Source organism: Vanessa tameamea, chromosome 10, assembly GCF_037043105.1.
Source record: "Vanessa tameamea isolate UH-Manoa-2023 chromosome 10, ilVanTame1 primary haplotype, whole genome shotgun sequence".
Lineage (NCBI taxonomy): Eukaryota > Metazoa > Arthropoda > Insecta > Lepidoptera > Nymphalidae > Vanessa > Vanessa tameamea.
The window spans coordinates 4,203,544-4,224,188 of NC_087318.1; the positions used below are offsets into that span (position 1 = coordinate 4,203,544).

A 20,645-nucleotide genomic window follows, 5' to 3' on the forward strand; every position below is an offset into this window, starting at 1 on the left:
TTTAGCAGGAAGAAATTGTACAAACGGTACAATCTCGGTTCCAAGTTTAAATTTGGACTTCACGCGTTTCTATCTATTCATTAAAAAATTAAATTCTCATTACGGCTTAGGGTACATAAGCACCTTAAAATTTAGGTAATGCTTTTACATTGTAATAAAATTATAATAAGCAAAAAAAAGATATACAACCAGGTGGTCTATCTGCTTGTCTGCATATTAATTGAGAATATAATAAGTAACTTGTCTCAGTGGTTATTTGCTCATAAATAAATTCGCTTTATTTAGCATTGCGCGTTTTTTCTACATGATTCATACGTGCCTATAACCCGCCGCCTCGCATAATCTCCGTAATCGTAAAAACGTGATAAAATCTACCTGGCAATTCTTTAAAATACCGTTACGAACAATGTCAAAAATGGCAAAAAAATATGAACGCTGGAGCCATTCTCTCAGCGGAGGTCCGTTTATCGCATATGACTTTTTAAATTATATGGATAATATGTGCATATTATATTTATTATTCCGAACGCATTAATGTGCTATCCGCTTCAAAGAACGCTGTCTGATGCTGATTCAATATGCTTTGTCAATGACAAGCACATGTCGTAAACCGATGCGTTCGAACAAGATTCGATGCCGTTGCGTTGAATTCGCTGACAGTTGCCCGTATACATTTGAAGCTGGAAGTTATGGGCGATAGGGACATTTGTATCGGCTATTAAGTAATAAGTAAGCGGGTTCACGTCGAACATAAAATTTAATTCTAAATAAATAATAGAGACATTACATTCGATCGTGGATGGATTGATGTTTTAATGTTGAAACGGCGAACGTGGTTTCGTCACGCGATGCGAATCGTAAATGACATTTAAGCTTTTTTGCTCTTAATAGTATTTATTTGAATGAGAATAAATTCCTTTAACCAGATAATGTATACAGATTTAGATATCAATTTATCTTCGTTAAGTATCTGCTTTAGACCGGATAATCAATCTGAGACACCTTTTAAGGAAACCTAAGCACTTGTATTTTGCTCGATGTTAACGTTAACTATGATAACAGAAATCAATCGACTTTAACCCTTAGCGTATTTAAAATTATACAAAAAAAATTATAAAAACCCTTTTTAGTAAAGACTATTTTCCAATATTCAATGTATTAAAAGTTAGATACAAATGTTAGTAATTGGTGTTGGTAATAATAATGTATCGATCACTAGTTTAACAATGGGTGACTTTCACTAATCTATGTATAAAACAAAGCGCGAGGGCTTAGGTGAGCGTTTAGTTTTTAAATACGAAATGTTATCTGTGTGGGCTCTGTTGCCAAATTATGAATTCAGTTACGAAATTATTGTTTATTATACCTTAAACATTTTTAGTGATTGTTACGTTGGCGTATTGGTTAGATTAATATGATACGATAAATAAATATTGGACAACATCACATACATTACTCTGATCCCAATGTAAGTATCTAAAGCACTTGTGTTATGGAAAATCAGAAGTAACTACGGTATCACATACACCCAGACCCAAGACAATATAGAAAACTAATTTTTCTACATCGACTCGGCCGGGAATCGAACCTCGGAGCGGCGTATCCATGAAAACCGGTGTACACACTACTCGACCACGGAGGTCGTAATATAAAATAAGTTTTCTTTTTAACACTACGTTGCATCATTACTTCTATATGTATGCTTTACACATAGTTATTGACAGCAAAACAATTGAAAAGCTACTATACCTACCAAGTTTGAGAAGTTGAAAAACTGAATGCCCGCAACCCACCATAAGTAAACTCTTTTACTAAAGTTTATACGTATGAAAGTTTAAATAAATTTATATAAAGATTGAAAAACAATGGTCACGTAAAAACCTAACTACATAAACTATATTATAAGTTTTTATATTTGACTAAATTTATTATGACTATTCTTGCTTTTCATATGCGAAACAATAATTTTAAACTCCCATTAAAGTTAAACTTCACTAAGATCCGAAACCGGTTATTCGTCTGACGTGACATTTTTCTTCACAAAAACTTACATAATTTAAGTGTACCAAATAATCTTAGCTATAATCTCGACAGTTAAATGAGATCATAAAACTAGCAGAAACAACAAAGGGATTCTATACTTTTTGTTTATTCCGAGTAATAATTCGCCTCTAATACTCAGGAACATAAAGTTCGTTGAAATCCATGGCCTCTATCGTGACCTTGTGATTCTCATTAAAGAACTCAATGAAGTATATGTCAGAAGCAAAAAAGTGTTGAGTATTATTGGTATCCTATTAGGACATAGTTAGCTCAAATAGGCAAGTCGAGTAGAAAAGCCCCGGCTATGTTATAACGAGTTTATGCGGAAGGACATTTTAGGCAGAAAAGGCAATGGTGGACTCGAGCGGCAAAACTGTGAAGCAGTCTTAGCATTCACGTCCTAATGACACACAGTGCAAATAGTAATAATAACGATTGGAAATTATTCAGTGATAATAAATTATATTAAACTTACATTTTAGTATGTTTTAGAATGAAATTAACTTAAAAATAGTTTTAAATAAAAAGCTTAAAATACTATATAAAAAGGAATTGTTTAACTAATCCACATTTGTAGATAGAGTTAATTTTAATTGGTTGTATTTGTACCGTTGACGTAAATTAGAGATTTATTTCCTCAGAGGTGGATGTACTCTCTGAATCGGACACATGTTTCAAAGTACTGTCCTTTTTATAGTCTGTATGCAAACGTATGCGAATAGCTTAAGCCGATTGCACTCGTCACGATTGCAGATAAGCGAAAACCAATGTTTCACAACAATAGATCAGGGTTGCCATTATTTGGGTATTTGTTTTATTCTCTCTAAACGGCCAAAACTATTGATTTATTTGTTTCTATATTAATACCTACTACTTGGTGGTACCATCTACACATCACATACTCAACCGCCAAACAGCAGTACTAAGTATTGTTGTGTTCCGGTTTGAATGGTGAGTGTGACAGTGTAACTCCAGAAACAAAGGACATAACATCTTAGTTCCCAAAATTGGAGGCGCATTGGAGTTTTAAGGAATGTTTAATATTTCAATGTCAATGAAAGTGATTCCGCTTATCTATATAAAAAATATATATATCTGTTATATAAAGCGTTAAGTGGTAAAAATATTTATATATTCCAGATTTTTTTCCATTCAAATAAAAATAGCAAAACAAAACTAATTGTTTTTTTGCTTAGAGCTTTTAAATATGATAATAAGTAATTATAGAGTTTAAAAATACATCCTATTTCTCGAGAAATCTGTGTTTTTATTGCTTGGTTCTGAAGATCGTTAATTGCTTCGGTCAGTTCCATAGGACTATTCGTATTTTTTTTAATGCAGCTTGGTTTTAAGATAGCAATTTATTACGCCTGGAAATGGCAAGTAGATTTATTGGTTGTAATACTAAGTTACGAGTCGAGCTTGTAACTAGACGAGTTGGAACCGAATATAAACCGAATATAATAAGTTCTAATAAACCGTATATTAATAATATAACTAATTTCTATGTTCATATAAAACTAAATGTATATTTTTTTATAAGACTTGTTTATTTTTGTTATTCATATCTCTTAGATATTTCACTATATATATTTTTTACAGTTTTAAAAATAGTACTAATCGACTTCGTTCTTGGTCTTGATACTGTAAAGGCTGAAGAGGCATACATCGTTCGAAACACTTTTTCCTTTTACTTGAAGAAAGAAACCTCCTCGAATGAGGCATATTTGACCAGACAAGATAGACAAGACAGCGGTAAGCTGTTGTATTCAGAGGGCACAGGACCGGTCGGAGTAGCGTCAATTAGGGGAGGTCGATGTTCAGCTGTAGACCTTTAAATATTTATATATCCATATGTGTCCCTATTTTTTATATTTCTAGAACTCTGTTAAATTCCTCGTAAGAATTTAAGATTAAAGGAACTGCTTGGTTATAAAAAGTCATGCACCACTACTATTTAAATTATTCCGCTTTACCTTCAAGTAAATTGCTCTTTACTCCAGATAAAAATCTAAAGTAAGGAGAGACATTGTGGCTACCTAATGTCATGACTTTCTTTAGCCCCATTATATTCCATTATGCTCTTTTTTAGCTTCATTGTCGCTCATAAAGGATTTACAGCGCTTTAAAAGTACATTTACTCTGACGACCGAGATTAGTCTTTTGTAAGTAATTATCGCTTAAAATGTATGAATGGTTCATAAATGTAAAATGTTATTGTTACGCATTACGTATGATCACGAGTAAGAAGTATATTATTAGGTAATGTTTGAGACATTTGAGTTCATCTCTTTAATATAATCATTATATATAAATAAATAAATATGTAATCTTATTTATATTTTATGTACAATTATATCTATGTTTAAATATCTTTATTTTAGTGTAATTTATATGTAACATAATATTATGTACTTTTTTTTAAATTAAAACTTCGTATTACTTACATACTTTAAATACAATAAAACCTTATTTTGTCATAAGATTTTATTCGTAAACGATATATGTTAATAAAATAGGATTACAAATAAAAGTGTATTTTCAACAATAATGTATAAAAAATACTTATTTTTTAGTATGTAAATAAATAGTGCAAACACTGATTTGATAAAACGAAGAAAATAACGATATACCTAAATCCGACAATTCCCCTTTTCCCTTCTTCATATAGTTTAAGCGTCCTGTATACATTTCTCAGGCATGCAAATGTCATTCGCACGAGTCGCACGTGTAGCAACGTTTTGTGCCAACAAAGTAATTTGTTTGTTATTTATCGCCTGCTCTCAGGATGTATTTCGACGATACAATTTAAGCCTCTCGCACACAGTGAAGGCGAAACCCTGGTTATATTTGATATATTGATTAACGTAAAGTATACTTTTAGTAATTGGAAAAAATAGTAAGAGCGAAAATGAGCGTAATAAAGATTTTTTTGTATATTTTTTTAATTATATAAGATCTTTTCACACTTTCAAAATTTCTCGAGCGTATAGAACCTCGTCTGTTACGACGTATCTTATGACCAAAAGTATATTCATATTTAATTACAATACGTAGAAAGAAAGAGTCTTTCTATTACAATACTATTTCCTACTAATAATTTCTCATTTTTTAGGATATCGTGGCAATACATTGTCGCTTGAAACTACTTACAATAAAAGTTCTTCAATAAACGATTAATGTCGCGTGTTTTACCACGAACATTGACAGTGACTTAATTATTTCGGCAAAACTCATTACCAAAAAATCTTTGAAATTTAACAAAGAAAAATATGTTTAATATTTTGTGCATTTCTATTTTTTATTACATATCGTATACTTTTTGTTAAGTTGGCAAATTCACGGTTGACATTAGGTACATGTCAATGTGCTTTGGCATGTGACCACTTACTAAGAGGTGTCCCATCTGGTTGACTGCCTTCATGACGTTCATAAAAAAAACTTTAATCCGCAATGTATCATAGCTCCAAATACTTTAATGTTTATAAAATTGTATTTATTAGTTGATGCCATTAAATCTACATATACTTTATTGATATCTCATAAAGCAAATTGTTTGTATGTACATTGACAATTAGTTCGAGAAACTATGAATATAAAACGAGAATCATGCAATAATTCGAAACGTGTTTTATATTTATTTTTGTTAATAATAAATAAATTGACATTATCTACATGTCAATGTGCTTTGGCATGTGACCACTTACTAACAGGTGTCCCATCTGGTTGACTGCCTTCATGACGTTCATAAAAAAAACTATAATCCGCAATGTATCGTGGCTCTACTCTGACAAGCGTCTTAAATCGGGAAATCATACAGGACAGCGTGAATGTGATACGACAATGTGCAAATGCTTATAAATGTACGATGGGTATAAATTTCGTAAGGATTTAAATCTAAATACACATTTATCAGTCAATTCTAGTTATTCACTGCCTTTATTTTTGTGACGTTTGTGTAATATAAGCTTGCTAGAATACAATAGCCGTTAACAAGATATTTACAGTACAAAGTAAATACATGTATATACAAATTAATTTAATGTAGATTTGCTCGTAATATTTGCCATATACTGTTTTATCTTTTATTTCGTAGAATGCATTATCCGATTTAATTAATCATATAATTATTTGTGTTTTTGTAACCTAATTTTTTTTTTTTTTTATACTTTTTTTTTATACTAGAGGTGGCAAACGAGCAGGAGGCTCACCTGATGGAAAGTGTCTACCACCGCCCATGGACATCTGCAACACCGGGGGGCTTGCAGGTGCGTTGCCGGCCTTTCAGGAAAGAGTACGCTCTTCTAACCTAATACTGTATTATGATAATATTATACTACAAGGAGTATCCCATCTGATTGGCAATACAATGATACACGCATATATTGTTACGAAACTTCACTCACCTGTTGACTTCAGTGTATCCAGGCCGACAAAGCTATCCCAACTTCGTTGCTTACTCCTCATCCTTTGGAAACTGTATCTACGTTTTTATCCGCACACCTGGAAAATAAAAACTTCTATCAAAATCTTTGTAGCCCACGCATTCAATTAACTTCAATTAGATATTAGAATAGAAAAATTTCTTGTTCCTATTTCTTCAATTAGCATATACATAGAGAATTGGAACAGTCTTCTCATTAGGAGAGTTGAATGTGGCAAGAGGTAGATTTGAGATAACGCATTACGCATGCGCCGTCCATTGTCTTTGCGATAGTTAGATAATACGGCGAAAGCTTAACTAGTAATATATAAAGCATTTAGATGTAACGACGCAATGACTCGTAGTTTATTAAAAAAAAAAAAAGACTATTCTGTAACTGTTTTTAAAAATTTACATATAAATTTTTATTTCATATTAAATAATTTAAGGCAATATCGTATTCAAGAACAGTAATCACAAACATTTTAATCACGCCAAATATAACGAGTGCCTTTACAGTTTTGAAAGTAGCCTAAGTTTATCTTAATTTAAATCAAACCTACAATTGTCTCAGCTCATTTTAAACCACTTTGAATGAAAATTCCAGACAGCCAGTAGTAATGTTATATCAACAATCTTTTGTAGCATGTCGTGACTTTGCTTATACATAATTGTAGTGTTAATGCTTAAGCGCACGTGCCCAAGGAGTGCGTACCGCCAACGCCCGTATATCTTATACCTAAAGATTAATATAAGTGGTACAGTTGCCGACGCAATAATACCTTGCGAATAGCAATTCTGCAGAGAAAATTATATAATTTTTTTAGAGTGCATTGTGTGAAAGACGATTTGGTTAGAAAGAATGTTACTTGTGAGATGACGTCCGACAGAGAAGTATGGAAGAAGAAGACATGATGCTCCGACCCCAAGTAAAATTGGGATAAAGGAGGAGGATGAGTACTGTTTTTTAATTAGCCACGAACTGAGACTATTGTTATGAATACGTGAGGATTTTATATCCCCACGAAAATGGTTGTTGATAGTAACATTTTCGGGAAAAATCTACGGTTTATGGTTACCAGGATTGGATTTATTATATATACGCGCATAAAACTAACACTTCATTAATTAATTAAATTCGTATTATATTCATAAATTTTGTAATCTTCATCAAATGGGAAGTAATCAATTGAAATAAAAACCAGAGAGTATTGGCCCAACCCGAAAGTTAAACTCAGGATCTCAAGATGTATAGCTTTATATCCTAGTCACTAAGATGGCGAGGCATTCATATGAAAGTATAAACGTGATAATGAGAATGTTGATCTTGTTTAATTAAGGATTTGTAGAGATAATAATCAACCGTATCGTTCATCAATCCCTTTCTATCGACGTTGTTCAAGATTCACGATCGCGATATAGATAACATTTATACGTTATTTAATTATTATGAAATTTTATTTATTAATTGATGCCATTAAATATGTATATACTTTATCGATATCTCATATAGGAAAATTTTTGTATGTACATTGACAATTAGTTCGAGAAACAATGAATATAAAACGAGAATCAATCATAATTCGAAACGTGCTTTTTAATTATTTTGTTAATAATAAATAAATGACGTCAGACAAAGAAATAGAAAGTCTTTGTAAGTACCGCCCACTATTATATTATATTCTACCGCCAAACAGCAATACTTAGTATTGTTGAGTTCCAGTTTGAAAGGCGAATGAGCCAGTATAACTCACAGTCACAAGGGAAATAACATCTTAGTTCCTAAAGTTTTAGGCGCATTGGTGACGTGAGTAATGATTATTTCTTACAGTACAAATGTCTACAGGCTTACCTAGTGGTAAGTGGTACCACATACCATCGGGTGGTCAATAGGCCAGTCTGCGACATTAAAACAAGAAATATATGTATATAAATACTATTTATAATTAAATTCATGCAGATATATCCCCTTCTCTTATACATGCTTTTAATTATGAAAACTGTAGTATTTATTTACTGACGTATTTATTCGAGTAACATTCCGAACGTCACATCTTTTATATTCGTAATTACGAATATTCAGTTCATTACTTGAATCTTCAAGTTCCTTGATGCTCTTCATATTTGCATACGCGTTCCATACTCAACTTGGTATCATTAAAAGTTAAATGTCAAAGGGCTCTATGAATACGAATGTAGTTACATTTTTATTCATATCTTGACTTTAAATAAACCCTTAACTAATCAAATAATTATACCTAAATGCATCGGAATAATTTAATTATGTAATTTTCAATTATAAATGCATGACATTTTGATCTTATGTGTGATATGCATCACATGAAACACATTTCAACATTAAATGATACATCATTATAGTCTTTGCGTGAAGTTACACAGCTTAAATTGTCTCTGTTTGTAATATATTTTAAAGTTGTTTTTATATATAAGCGTTTTGGCTTAATAACAATTAAATATAACATATAAAATTTATAGTAAAAACCAATTCGGTTTTCGTTTAAATAAAAGTAAAAGTATTTGATTTAAGAAAGACACCAGCTTAAAATTATAACGAAGGCAAAAATTTGGGGAAAAAAACACGATAGAGGTCTAATTCATTTAAATGGCTAATTGTTCGTATTGATGTTATCGTTATAAGACATCAAACGTAATCAAGATGATATTTGCGTACTCTAGCAGTGATACAATAATCTCAATAAAGTTCCATATTTTTTAAATTATGCACAATACTTTTTTACAATTCCATTCCAATAAAAAAAAATACACATACTACCGATACATACGTCAATACAATAAATACTATTTTATTAATGTCAGAGACGGTCACAATATGGGCTATATTACTATTGGTCAGGCGTACCACATTCGCGTTTCGTATTGTTCTTGGTTTAGAGACTATTAATGATCGTCTCTAACATAAATATTAATGTTTTGTAAAATGCTTCCTCATTGAAAATATTTTGACAAGGACAAGATCTATAAGATATTTATTTAGATAATCTATCGTAGATATTATACATATATAATGTCAAATTAACGTAAATATATAAATCGTATATTAAAATAATCATCGATTTTAAGGCCAAAGTATATTGTGTAAAAGTTTTCTGTCTTTGTATCTATCATCTATAAAAATCCTTTAAATATTTATTATTTATAATCATCTTAGGTATACCTTAACTCCAGATCCAGATAATGTTTACAATTGGTTCTTCATAAAAGATTATTCTGGGCTAAAAATATTTGTCCACAAAACACCTGAGCAGGCTAAGCCAGGCAAAGCAACTCATTACAATATAATAAATAGACGAAATCTGTCGGTCAAACCAAAGGTGAAATGTTGATAGAGAATCTAAATATTTATACAGAAAACGCATTCTTCATATTGGTAAAGGGCTTCGAACGGATGTTTTGTTTGTTCAAAATTTATGCCCAAACGAAGTTAAACATAACGGTGCATTGAACAAAGCTATACCTCAGCTAGAACTATACAGTTTTTAGCGAAACGTGAGCGAGATTAAATGCGTTTTCGGAAGATTTAAGATTAAAAAGGAGTGTCAATGTTTGCGTAGGTAACGAAAGTTCAAGTGGGCGTTTATTGACATTTTATTTTTCGAGCCGGAATGTACTCGCACTGCATAATAAAATATATACTTGTTGTGTCATATTTTTTAGGTCAGATCTGGTATAAAGTTGTTTAAATATTAAAATAATTATGATATATATTTTTTATTTTATGGCATAGGTTAGCGGACGAGCATATTTGCCACTTGATGGTAAGTCACCATCACCCATAGACAATGACGCTGTATGAAATATTAACCATTCCTTACATCGCCAATGCGCCACTAACCTTGGGAACTAAGATGTATGTCCCTTGTGCCTGTAGTTACACTGGCTCATTCACCTTTCAAATCGGAACACAACAATTCTCAGTACTGTTTTTTAACGGTAGAATATCTGATGAGTGAGTGGTACCTACCCAGACAGGCTTGCACAAAGCCCTACCACCAAGTAACGCATATTCCACAGCGTTGCCGTATACCATTTTAAAATACAATAAATGTATGTATATGTGAAATAGACAGTGACCTGACGTTTTGTGATGACTGATTTATCTTAAGCTTAAACACAAACTCAACTAAAATTTTACGGAAACATAAACGTGTAATATTAAAATATACAAAATGTTTCCACTGAAATGTAGTTAATTGCTTATGCTATATTTCAACCGCGCCTTCAAATCGAATCGTAATGTTTGACAAGTTTTATTCTTAACAATAGCGCAAGAACGCGGCCATTGTTAATAAGTAGCAATTTACGCGTCAAATTCTTGCGCAAGCAAACGCCAAACTGCAACTAGTTTTTGTTGATGAAGATATAGAAAGTGTCGTTTTCACAATCTAGTAATTAATTTACAATCGCAACAATCATTGTATTTTGCTATCCGTAATCGACACCTACAATTTGATATCTCTCTTAATTCAGACAACAAACGAGTAAGATTAGGTTACCTTTCTACGAATTTATTAATTTACAGCCGTACAGCTTATTCAAGCGCCACGACTGTGTTTTACAATTGATTTATAAATAAACTCAAATTGTATCCATTTACAGTTTTGATAATAACTTAAAAGCTCAGTTGTAACTATTTTACTAATTATTTAAATGTATGGCAACAATATTCATAAATTATTCGTTGAAAATGTTGTTATCTTGAAACAACAAATGGTTCAAGATATACAGAGTCGATCTACTAGAAATATGTAGGTGTTTATTTTTTCGACAAAACTCTAATATTAAAAGCATCGAAGTAGGTCTAATTCTTAGAGAATTTTTTTTTTATTTTTTATTTTTAATAGAAATATCTTTCATGGAAACCATTCTAAAGTTATAATGGTAATTTTTATTTATTTAGTAATACGTTCAAACTCGTTACTGTTTTATTTTATTATATTGTCCAAAAATCTGTACAAAAACAGAAGTTTTATAAGTGATAAAGACGCGTAACCCCATTAGGCATATTGATATTTTCATAGTGACGAATACATAATCGATGTTCCAAAAAAAAAAACAATTCAATGAACTCCACGACGCACGGCGGACACGACGCGTCCTTCATGAATCAAATCGTAAAACCAATATAGACAATTACATACATTAATAAAATATGCATTAACCGTTTAACGTTGAACCGTGTATGGATTGACCGTTTGTACGTTTTGAAGATCAACTTACATTAAATTTCTGACATTTGCATCACAATGTGTGATTACGCGTCTTAATTAAGAAAATAAAAATGACAGATGATAGAAATTAATGCGTATTATGTAACTTTACTGTAATGAGAAACTCATTGTTCTAATACTGGTATTTTATTATTTAATATAATTATTTATTACACAATTAAAAAAAAGTATTCCTACATTTGAATAACAAAATTAAAGTTATGGTATTAACCGTGACATAATGATGTGAACCATCCTTTACATAACTACCGGTAGTAGAAACGTACTATTTGTTCTACTACTGCTATGAGAATCCACGGCTACGTACATACCATATTATCATACATAGATAAGCAAAATTAGTCCTTATATTTAAAAACATAAGAGTTACAGTTGTATAATTATGTATGTAATATAAACGATTGGTATTTACGCGCGGATTGAGTGCAGACCGAAGGCAAGCAGCTTTCCACAATAAGCTCGCTTTAGTACGCACATGGACGAGTTTACGACCTCAAGGCATCCTGCAGCAGTTCTTCTTACCATATGTTAACATCATTACAATTATTTTCTTGACTTACCTGATGCTTCTGTGACCGATATTCGAAATCGATTCTTATTTGCTCATGAAAATATTACTCTTTATACTTTTATAAAATTGTTAACAGTATAGTCTAGTCAAGCCCAGTGCTGTCTTGTTTGAACATTAAACCAAACTGTTTTTTAGTCGTTAAAGAATATTGTATTGTCATATTTGAAGAGCGATCCATAAATAAGTGTATAAAATATGTTTATGTAGTATACGACTAAATTCATTTAAAATTAAAAAGCCTCAACTTTTATTTAGTACCTATTTATTAATTTAACCATTCAATGGTTGCCTCTCTAGTATTATGTTGAATTGATAGTTTTATTAAATTTCGAAACAACTAATTGTGAGTAATAGTTGCTTTTAAAAAGGAATCGATAAAGACTTGTAAAGCGGTTTCACTCGTGAATATTTTCGTATAGCTATAGTATTTTGAACGTATTCGAGTAATATTTTTTACTGGTAAAACTTTTTTATCGATGCCGCTATCACGTTATATTGTTGCCTATCTTTATTACCAATTATTTTTTTTTTTATACGAAAACGTTGAGGAAAATGCCACCCAATTGGCAAGAGTCATTGTCATAAAAAATGAGACTTAAAAAAAAAACATTACACAGCACCATCAATTCAGTGTCAACCTTGGATTGCAATATGTTACGCTTCTTGTCGTAGGCCTGTAATTACAATTGCTCATTTAATCTTCAAACCGGAACACGGCACAACAAAGCTGTGTGTTCGGCGAAAATCCTACCAATAGTAAAAAAAAGTAACGCATTAATTATTGTTTGCGTGTTTGTCTCTATCTTGTAAATCTAAGAATATGTTTTGTATTTAAATTTTCACGTAACGGCTCCACAAACACTTAAATAAGATTTAATCTTGATACTTAACAAAATATTTTAAACATTTTTAGGGTCAAAGATAATGTTATGAATTTATAAATATTGATATATTTTTAGTTGCCAGCTTAATTTTCTTTATTGTATAGTTAAAGGAAACAATTGTACGTAATAAAAAATAAATTAAACATACAATCCCGTTCCAGTTTTAGTTTATGTATAGATGTCTAATAATTGGCATGAAGCGGAGGCGTGTGAACTGTCTAACACGCAATCACTTTCATTAGTAGATGCCACTTTTCCCACTTCTGTTACGAATGCTTTACTTTGCGTACACGATAAAACTTTTCACACGCGTTTGAAACATATATCATTAAACAAAGTTTTTGTAATAACGGTAAACCATTTCAGATACCAATTATTTGAATGTTTATATTTATATAGAAAGCGAATAGCATGTATTGTAATAAAATGTCTTTCAATAAATATATCTTCTTAATTAGAATCAAGGAAGTACTTATCTTAGATGTATCGAATTAATTCAATGTAAGCATCCATACGATCCTATCTATTTAGAAATGCGTTCGATAAATCCGATCTAATCGACTTCGCTAAGTCGAGACTATTGTTACTAAACTTTTTCTAACACCGCTTTCGTAAGCATAGTTCTAAGACTAAACAGGTTATCGAAACCTTTGGTTCCTGTTTCTCTGTATTTGGCCATTTATGTGTACTCGGTTATTACTCCACAAATATTTGGTTTCCGTCAAATGGAGTCAGAGTCGTTGTAATGCGTTTTTAAATTACATAACGCAGTGTTACGTGTTAAAAAGTTACATTTTATTTATTTATTACATATTTAATCTTAGATGCCAAATGACTTGAGAGAATTATATTTAAAAAATGATGTATAATTATATTTCTTGGGAAATATAAAGCAGGTTTTTTACCTCATATATGTATGTACATAAGAGCTAAAATAATACAGAATTAACATAGAAAAAAGTATAAAAAGACAATTCATGAAAGGAACAACGAAGATTATTTCTTAATTTTTCCATTATTTTTTGGATGTAATTACGCCGATGATGCAACCGTTGCAAAGTGGGGGCGCAATCGTTCACAGTAGAAAGTTAACTTGTATGAAATTCATTATAACAAAAAGTTGGCCATTTAAGGCGAACAACGCAATACTGGCTATCGCTGGATAGCAGTCCTTTAAAGTCCCTAACCACTTATGATATTATGTGTGGACCCGCGGCGCTTCAGCGTTTCTCATCGACAAAGTCTATCAAGTAATCAATGCCGCAAAATTGCAATCCACGAGTTCCCATCGAACCTGATGTTCCTCGATGAATTTTTAACTTCACGTTTGTGATAAACGATGCGCATATCAAAACCGTTCCGGGTTCCATGCTGGTTTCACTTAAAGCGTCTTGAATACGTTGCAAAATATAAAATAGCTAAGAAACTATTAATTGTCATGCATCATTTAATTCAGATATTGTATAACGAAAATAAAAAAAACCAAAAAACTTGTTGTCGTTTATTACAAATCATGAAAAGTAACAAAAACTAAATAACTTTCACGTTTAAACGTTAGGTAAATTGCTCTTTAATATAAAATGTATCCGTATCAAATGGTATTTAGTTGCAACATTTTCCATAGAATTTAGAGTAAGACTGAAAATAGATAACATTTTTTAGTTGACCTTTTAAATGGCCGACGGCGGCAAAGTTGCACCAGTTAAAATCAGAGCTGTAGAAAGCGGGCAGAACAGGATATGACCTTTCCACGTGACCTTTAGCCATTAATAGTAGTCTGATATGACCCCGGTAGTGTATGTGAAAATCGCTACCATTTCACCTGGATATAATTCAACGAGCACAAATCATAGAGTCATGTTAATGTAATCATGAACAATATAGGTGTATACTTATCGTGGGTTTTATTATTGTTCCAAATACTATGCATCGATTTAATTTGATTATTTAGCCATTTAGCATTTGGTTCTCACAAAGCTACCGTTTCGTATTACTAAGTGCTGTGGAATGCTCACTATATTTTCTCGGAACCCATAACTATAACCGAACGGATGCTTACACCGGGAAACCGTAACAGTTTACTTTTTATTAATATCATCAAAAAATTTAAATTCGATATTTGAAGATTTTCTTCATAGGCCTAGGAGCGTTAAATTATTAATTCGCGCGATTATAAATGAACCCAAGCTTACCCGATGACTAGATCTCCAATTGACCACTATCCTCATTAACGCAAGACCGATAGAAAGAGACGGCAACAGTAAAACTAGTTTAAATGTTTTCTTCCGGGCGTATGCAAATGCATGTTACTAAGTACGCGATCGTAAGCTTGCAATCATCTTGTATGTTCACTCCTAAGATATATTAGCACGCGTAGGCGTGAGCATCGGTCACGTATTGGCCTGAGTTATAAGCTAGAAATGAAATAAATCCAGCTTCACATTCGACTGCCGCTTTGTTACAAACATATTGACACCCACGCCAAGAATGAACGCACGTGTTGAGCCTTACTGGCTATGTCAGTCATATTAAATGTCAAATTCTTTCTAGATTGAATATGCTCCGATATACTTTTAACCTATAATTATTATTTTTTCATTGATTTAGTTGTTCAATAACTTTTCAAAATTCTTAAGTTCACATAAATAAAATACGTTGGACTTCGAACCTTGTTCAATGATTATGTTGGTGTATAAACGCACTCTTGAAAAACTCGCAGCAAGATTACGTGATTTAAAGCCATTTAAGCTGCCATTAGGACTTTAATGATTGCATTGCCGCCCCGTTCACCGGGTCTCGTTTTAATTTTTTTAGTTTCATCTTAAAGATAAAGTATGTGTTGCTCATAATGGACAAGTGATTTCGAAAACATTACAAACTCACGCCGAATGTGCAAAATAAAATACACAGAACTTTTTGTTTTCTTCGTCTTTAAATGTGTGACGTTAACCATGTTAAGATTCATTTATTTTCATGTCGTCAAATATTTACAAAATCAGAATTAAAAGTATCTACTGTCCAAATCATTACTGCTAGTACAGATAATAAGAGAAGATATTACAGTTTTTTTGCACTAATGCTCCAAAATCTATACTTAATATTATAAATGTGAAGGTAACTCTATCTGTCTGTCTGTCTGTCACTCTTTCACTGCCAAACAAATGAACCGAATTTGACGAAATTTGGTATGTAGCAAACTTGAACTCCAAGGAAGGACATTTTTTTTGTTAACACATACATAACCAACCCCTAAAACGCGAGAGAAGTCGCAGACGACAACTATACAAAATATATATACCAATATATCCTTCACTTATTCACTTTACCATTGTCCACTAGTATAGTATAGTTATCTATTATAGTATAGGTATGCCATTAATATACTTCCAATATAATGAATTAAATCTAACATAAAAAGTTTTGAAAAAAACTCAATGTGTTTCTTTTGTCTAAGGTGCCAACTATGACTAGTTGTTTTACGAATACGCATTCTGACGAAAAAATCTCTCCGTTACTGATTTTACAGCGAAGATTTCTTGGTTTCAAAACATTGATTGACGGCACACGGGAGATAAAATGCATTCAAAATGTATTCGAGAACTATAAAACTCTCATAGGCTCACTTCACGGTTATATCGAAATTCGAGACGGCATAAAAATGTTTGCGATGGCAATGACGAAACTTCTTATTTACCTGTTACGTTTATTTATACGTATTCGTGCGTATAAAATAATCACAAATGTGATTGCTTTCGGCTATTGTAATAATTGAAAATTAATTAAAATCGGAATACTTTCACAAATAAATTAAATATTCGGTTTCGTGAGAATATGATTTTACTTGTATAGAACTTGTATGGAATTAAAGTAGGTTTGAGTCGAAATGGCGTAATTATATCGATAGGTTGAGGAACGTTTTACTTTTGCAAAAGGCAATGCAAATGATTACTACTTACATAGGTATATCTAAAGGTATAGCTGTTAATGAAATGAATACAAGCGACCTCAAACAAGTACGTCTACATCCGGCCCGCAAGACACAATAAAACATATACTAAAGGAATTTCGAACTTGAACCAATGAATGGAATAATTGAAAAAATAAACTAAACCGGTTTATCGTATTATTTAAAGACAGTATACATTATACGGGTAGCGATAAAAAAAAATACGTCGAGGTCGTTTGACGGTCGTAAACGAGAAGTTAAGAAGATAATAATGCAAGAAAACAAACAAAAATAATCTGGATTTTAATGTACAATGATAAAATATATAAAAGATATATTTCATCTTCGATTGAATAAAGATATACGTCACCAGGTGGATACAATATATGAAACTAAAACAACTTATTGATTTATAAGTGTTGACTATATATATTTTCCTAATACAAAACTTGTGCTGCTCTATGTACAAATACGAAGTCATAAAAACGTGTGACGGACCGGCCACCGCGAGTTAAGTTTTATGATCGCAGTCCGGACGCTTCGACCACACCATTGTGGAATATCGGTTTATCTTTATAGGATGTTTGATAAGTGACTGCTGGTGGATATGAATCTGATCTATAGAGGTCAGATTATGTAATGTTTCGTAATTTTGTACAAGCCTTCATAAAAAATTGCCTAAACGTTGAGTATTTTTATTTTGGTTTTTAATTTGTTTCCTGCAAATAATTTAATTTTAAATGAAACTAATTTTGTAAAATAATGAGTCAAACGTGTTCTTAAAACTAACCTATATGAACATTATTTTGCTTATAATAGAAATAAAAATATCAACACCTAATCAAACAAATCAATATTGGAAACAACCTGGAGTTTATTTCGTTATGCTATTTGACGACGGGTTGGTGGGAAATGAGAGAATTATTTCTTAATAATAATATAGGTTTTCGCATGTTAATCCCCTTCTTAGCAGAGAAAAAGATGAATTATAAACAGATATTCACGACACAAAATTCTAAGTTATTAATTTGATTAAGATCCACGTCTCGGCTTTATCCACGCCGTTATTACGATACCATGAAGTACCTTTCCTTTATTAATTTAATTTTTTTTTTTAATTTATTATTCGGAATCTTATATGATTGGCTGTTACTAAGAAACATTTGCTATTTACTAAGAAAAAATAATTTATGAAATATGTTGTAATCGTATTTTTAAACCTAAGCCTAAATTTACTAGTAAATAAGTAAAGGCAGCTGTCACGTTTAAATTTAAAGTAACATGTATTAGTAGCAATAAATATATCAATGCAATTTAAGTGTAGGCATATGAAATGCAGTCCTAACTTTATGTGACCCTAGTAATCAGTTTACGTAAACAGCTGACCTCAGTACTTAACAAGTACCTCGTATCCGATTGACATTCCCGTTACTAATATCTAGATGTAAAATCCGAAGAAAGAACGCGGCGAATTGTTTAACTATGTAAATTAGCAAGTCTTAGCCCTTCTGATTAAAAGTTTCACGTTTAAGGCTACATCCAGATAACTTGGCATGTTAATTAAACCGAGCCTCGGTTAAACAATACGGAATTATCAAGTCATTGGCACAAATAATTCTAGTTCGGTTTGCGGTTTGATAGCGCTTTGGATGTTGGTTCGTTTAACTATATTCAATTAAGCCTTTTGTCTTATCTTAGGATCGCTAAAAAGTATGCATTTGTTTTTTTTTAACTGTCATTTGACGTGAGATTCCGGCCATTTAGTATAAGAGTCGACAAATTTTAATAATTGGATGTCATAAGATCCAATTAGGTGGATATTTGCTAAGTGCATTTGCTTTGGGGTTAGAGGTCCACCAAAATATTTCTGTGTCATGCAGTTTACACATTGCACCAAATACAAATAATGAGATAAGCGCAAGTGTGTCTCTGGGTTTATTTTTAATCCAAGATATTAAAATTGAACCCAAATATTATTAAAAACAGCCCCATAGCCAAAGATCGCATAAGGAAAGTTGCAGGCAAGAACTTGTTGTAATATATTTAAAATAGTTTACAATTCCTGGTACCCATAACCCGAAACTGGCTGTCAGTTTTTATTAAGCATTTGCTTCGGACAGGCTTAAATTGCATTCAGAATCACCTACGGGAATGAAAATAAAAGAGTTTATGACTGAGGTAGGTAAGTGGAGATATTGCGAATTCTTGGAGCACGTTGTAAAATCTGTCTCAAGATGATGTATGTCTGTAAAAATAGAACGTATTACACTTTGAGAAAATAGTTGATTTATCGTGTAATTTTATTACATATTTAAAAAACTCTACGTCTCTTACTTCAGAATATTCCTTTAATTTTATTATTTGCACAAACACAATTATTAGATATCGTCTATAGGAAATAAAAAATACTCAATATACTAGAAATAGATATCGTATTCGTCAACTGTATGTAAGAAAGAAACTGCCTATAATTGCTCCAAATGAGTCTTCTCGTATTGGAGAAAATGGTAGAATTTAATCTGGCTGCACAATTTTTTCGGCTCTCAGTCAATTTTGTATTTAATAAATTATATGACGACGTTTATTTACAACAAATTGAAATTGTATTCAAGTAAAATTTTAATCATCAATGGATACAAAACGAGCCTGCGAGAAAATTAGTATTCACATAACATAATCGATATAATCATGTTAATATAGCAATTTGTAGAACCTAATGTCAAATTAATAACTTAATTTAGAAGTAGTTTTGCTCATTGCTATCATAACGACTACACTTTTTTTGCAGGTTATGATGAAATCATATTAGTCGGGTGGTTATGGTTACTTACATTATCAGAAATGATAATCATCACTCTGTTTAAGAAGATTGTGTTAATTCTATGTAATACTGTTCGCTGATAAAGGTCTGATGATGAAACGATTCGCAATCGCTCTGTGTTGATGAAGCCATCAATCATATCTGAACTAGTGATGAGTAAATTCTGGTTAAGGATTAGCTAATAGTTGGTTCAGGCTTATCTGTAGGTACATACACACATTTTACATTAACAGCCTGTAAATTTCCCACTGCTGGGCTAAGGCCTCCTCTCCCTTTGAGGAGAAGGTATGGAGCATATTCGAGATGAATTATAAACACAAATTAAGCACATGAAAACTCAGTGGTGCTTGCCTGGGTTTGAACCCGCAATCATCGGTTAAGATGCACGCGTTCTAACCACTGGGCCATCTGTAGATACATACAATATCGATTGAATCTTATTATTTTATGTCAAAATTGATGGTCGTCAACAGGCTGTCAATTAATCAATCAATCAAAGAAGTTTTCCCATTTTGTGATAGACTAGCATTAATTTATATATCTATATGATGTATTTACTATAATGGTGTATAAGGTTGTGTCAGTGCCAGTGCCAGCAACACACGACGGCGTAAAGTGCGATTTATACATCTAACAGTTGCAGTTGTATAGAAAATTTTTACTTATGCATTATGTCATTTTAAACGA

General features: G+C 31.8%; 1 protein-coding gene across 1 annotated transcript in view; it reads right to left on the reverse strand.

Annotated features, from left to right (window-relative positions):
- Positions 1-20,645, reverse strand: part of Cad86c (Cadherin 86C) — a 100,052-nt gene that overhangs the window by 63,403 nt on the left and 16,004 nt on the right. Inside the window, exon 2 of the mRNA XM_026644612.2 lies at positions 6,450-6,546. The gene's annotated coding sequence lies outside the window, so the exon portion shown is untranslated. The remainder of the gene's footprint in view (positions 1-6,449; positions 6,547-20,645) is intronic.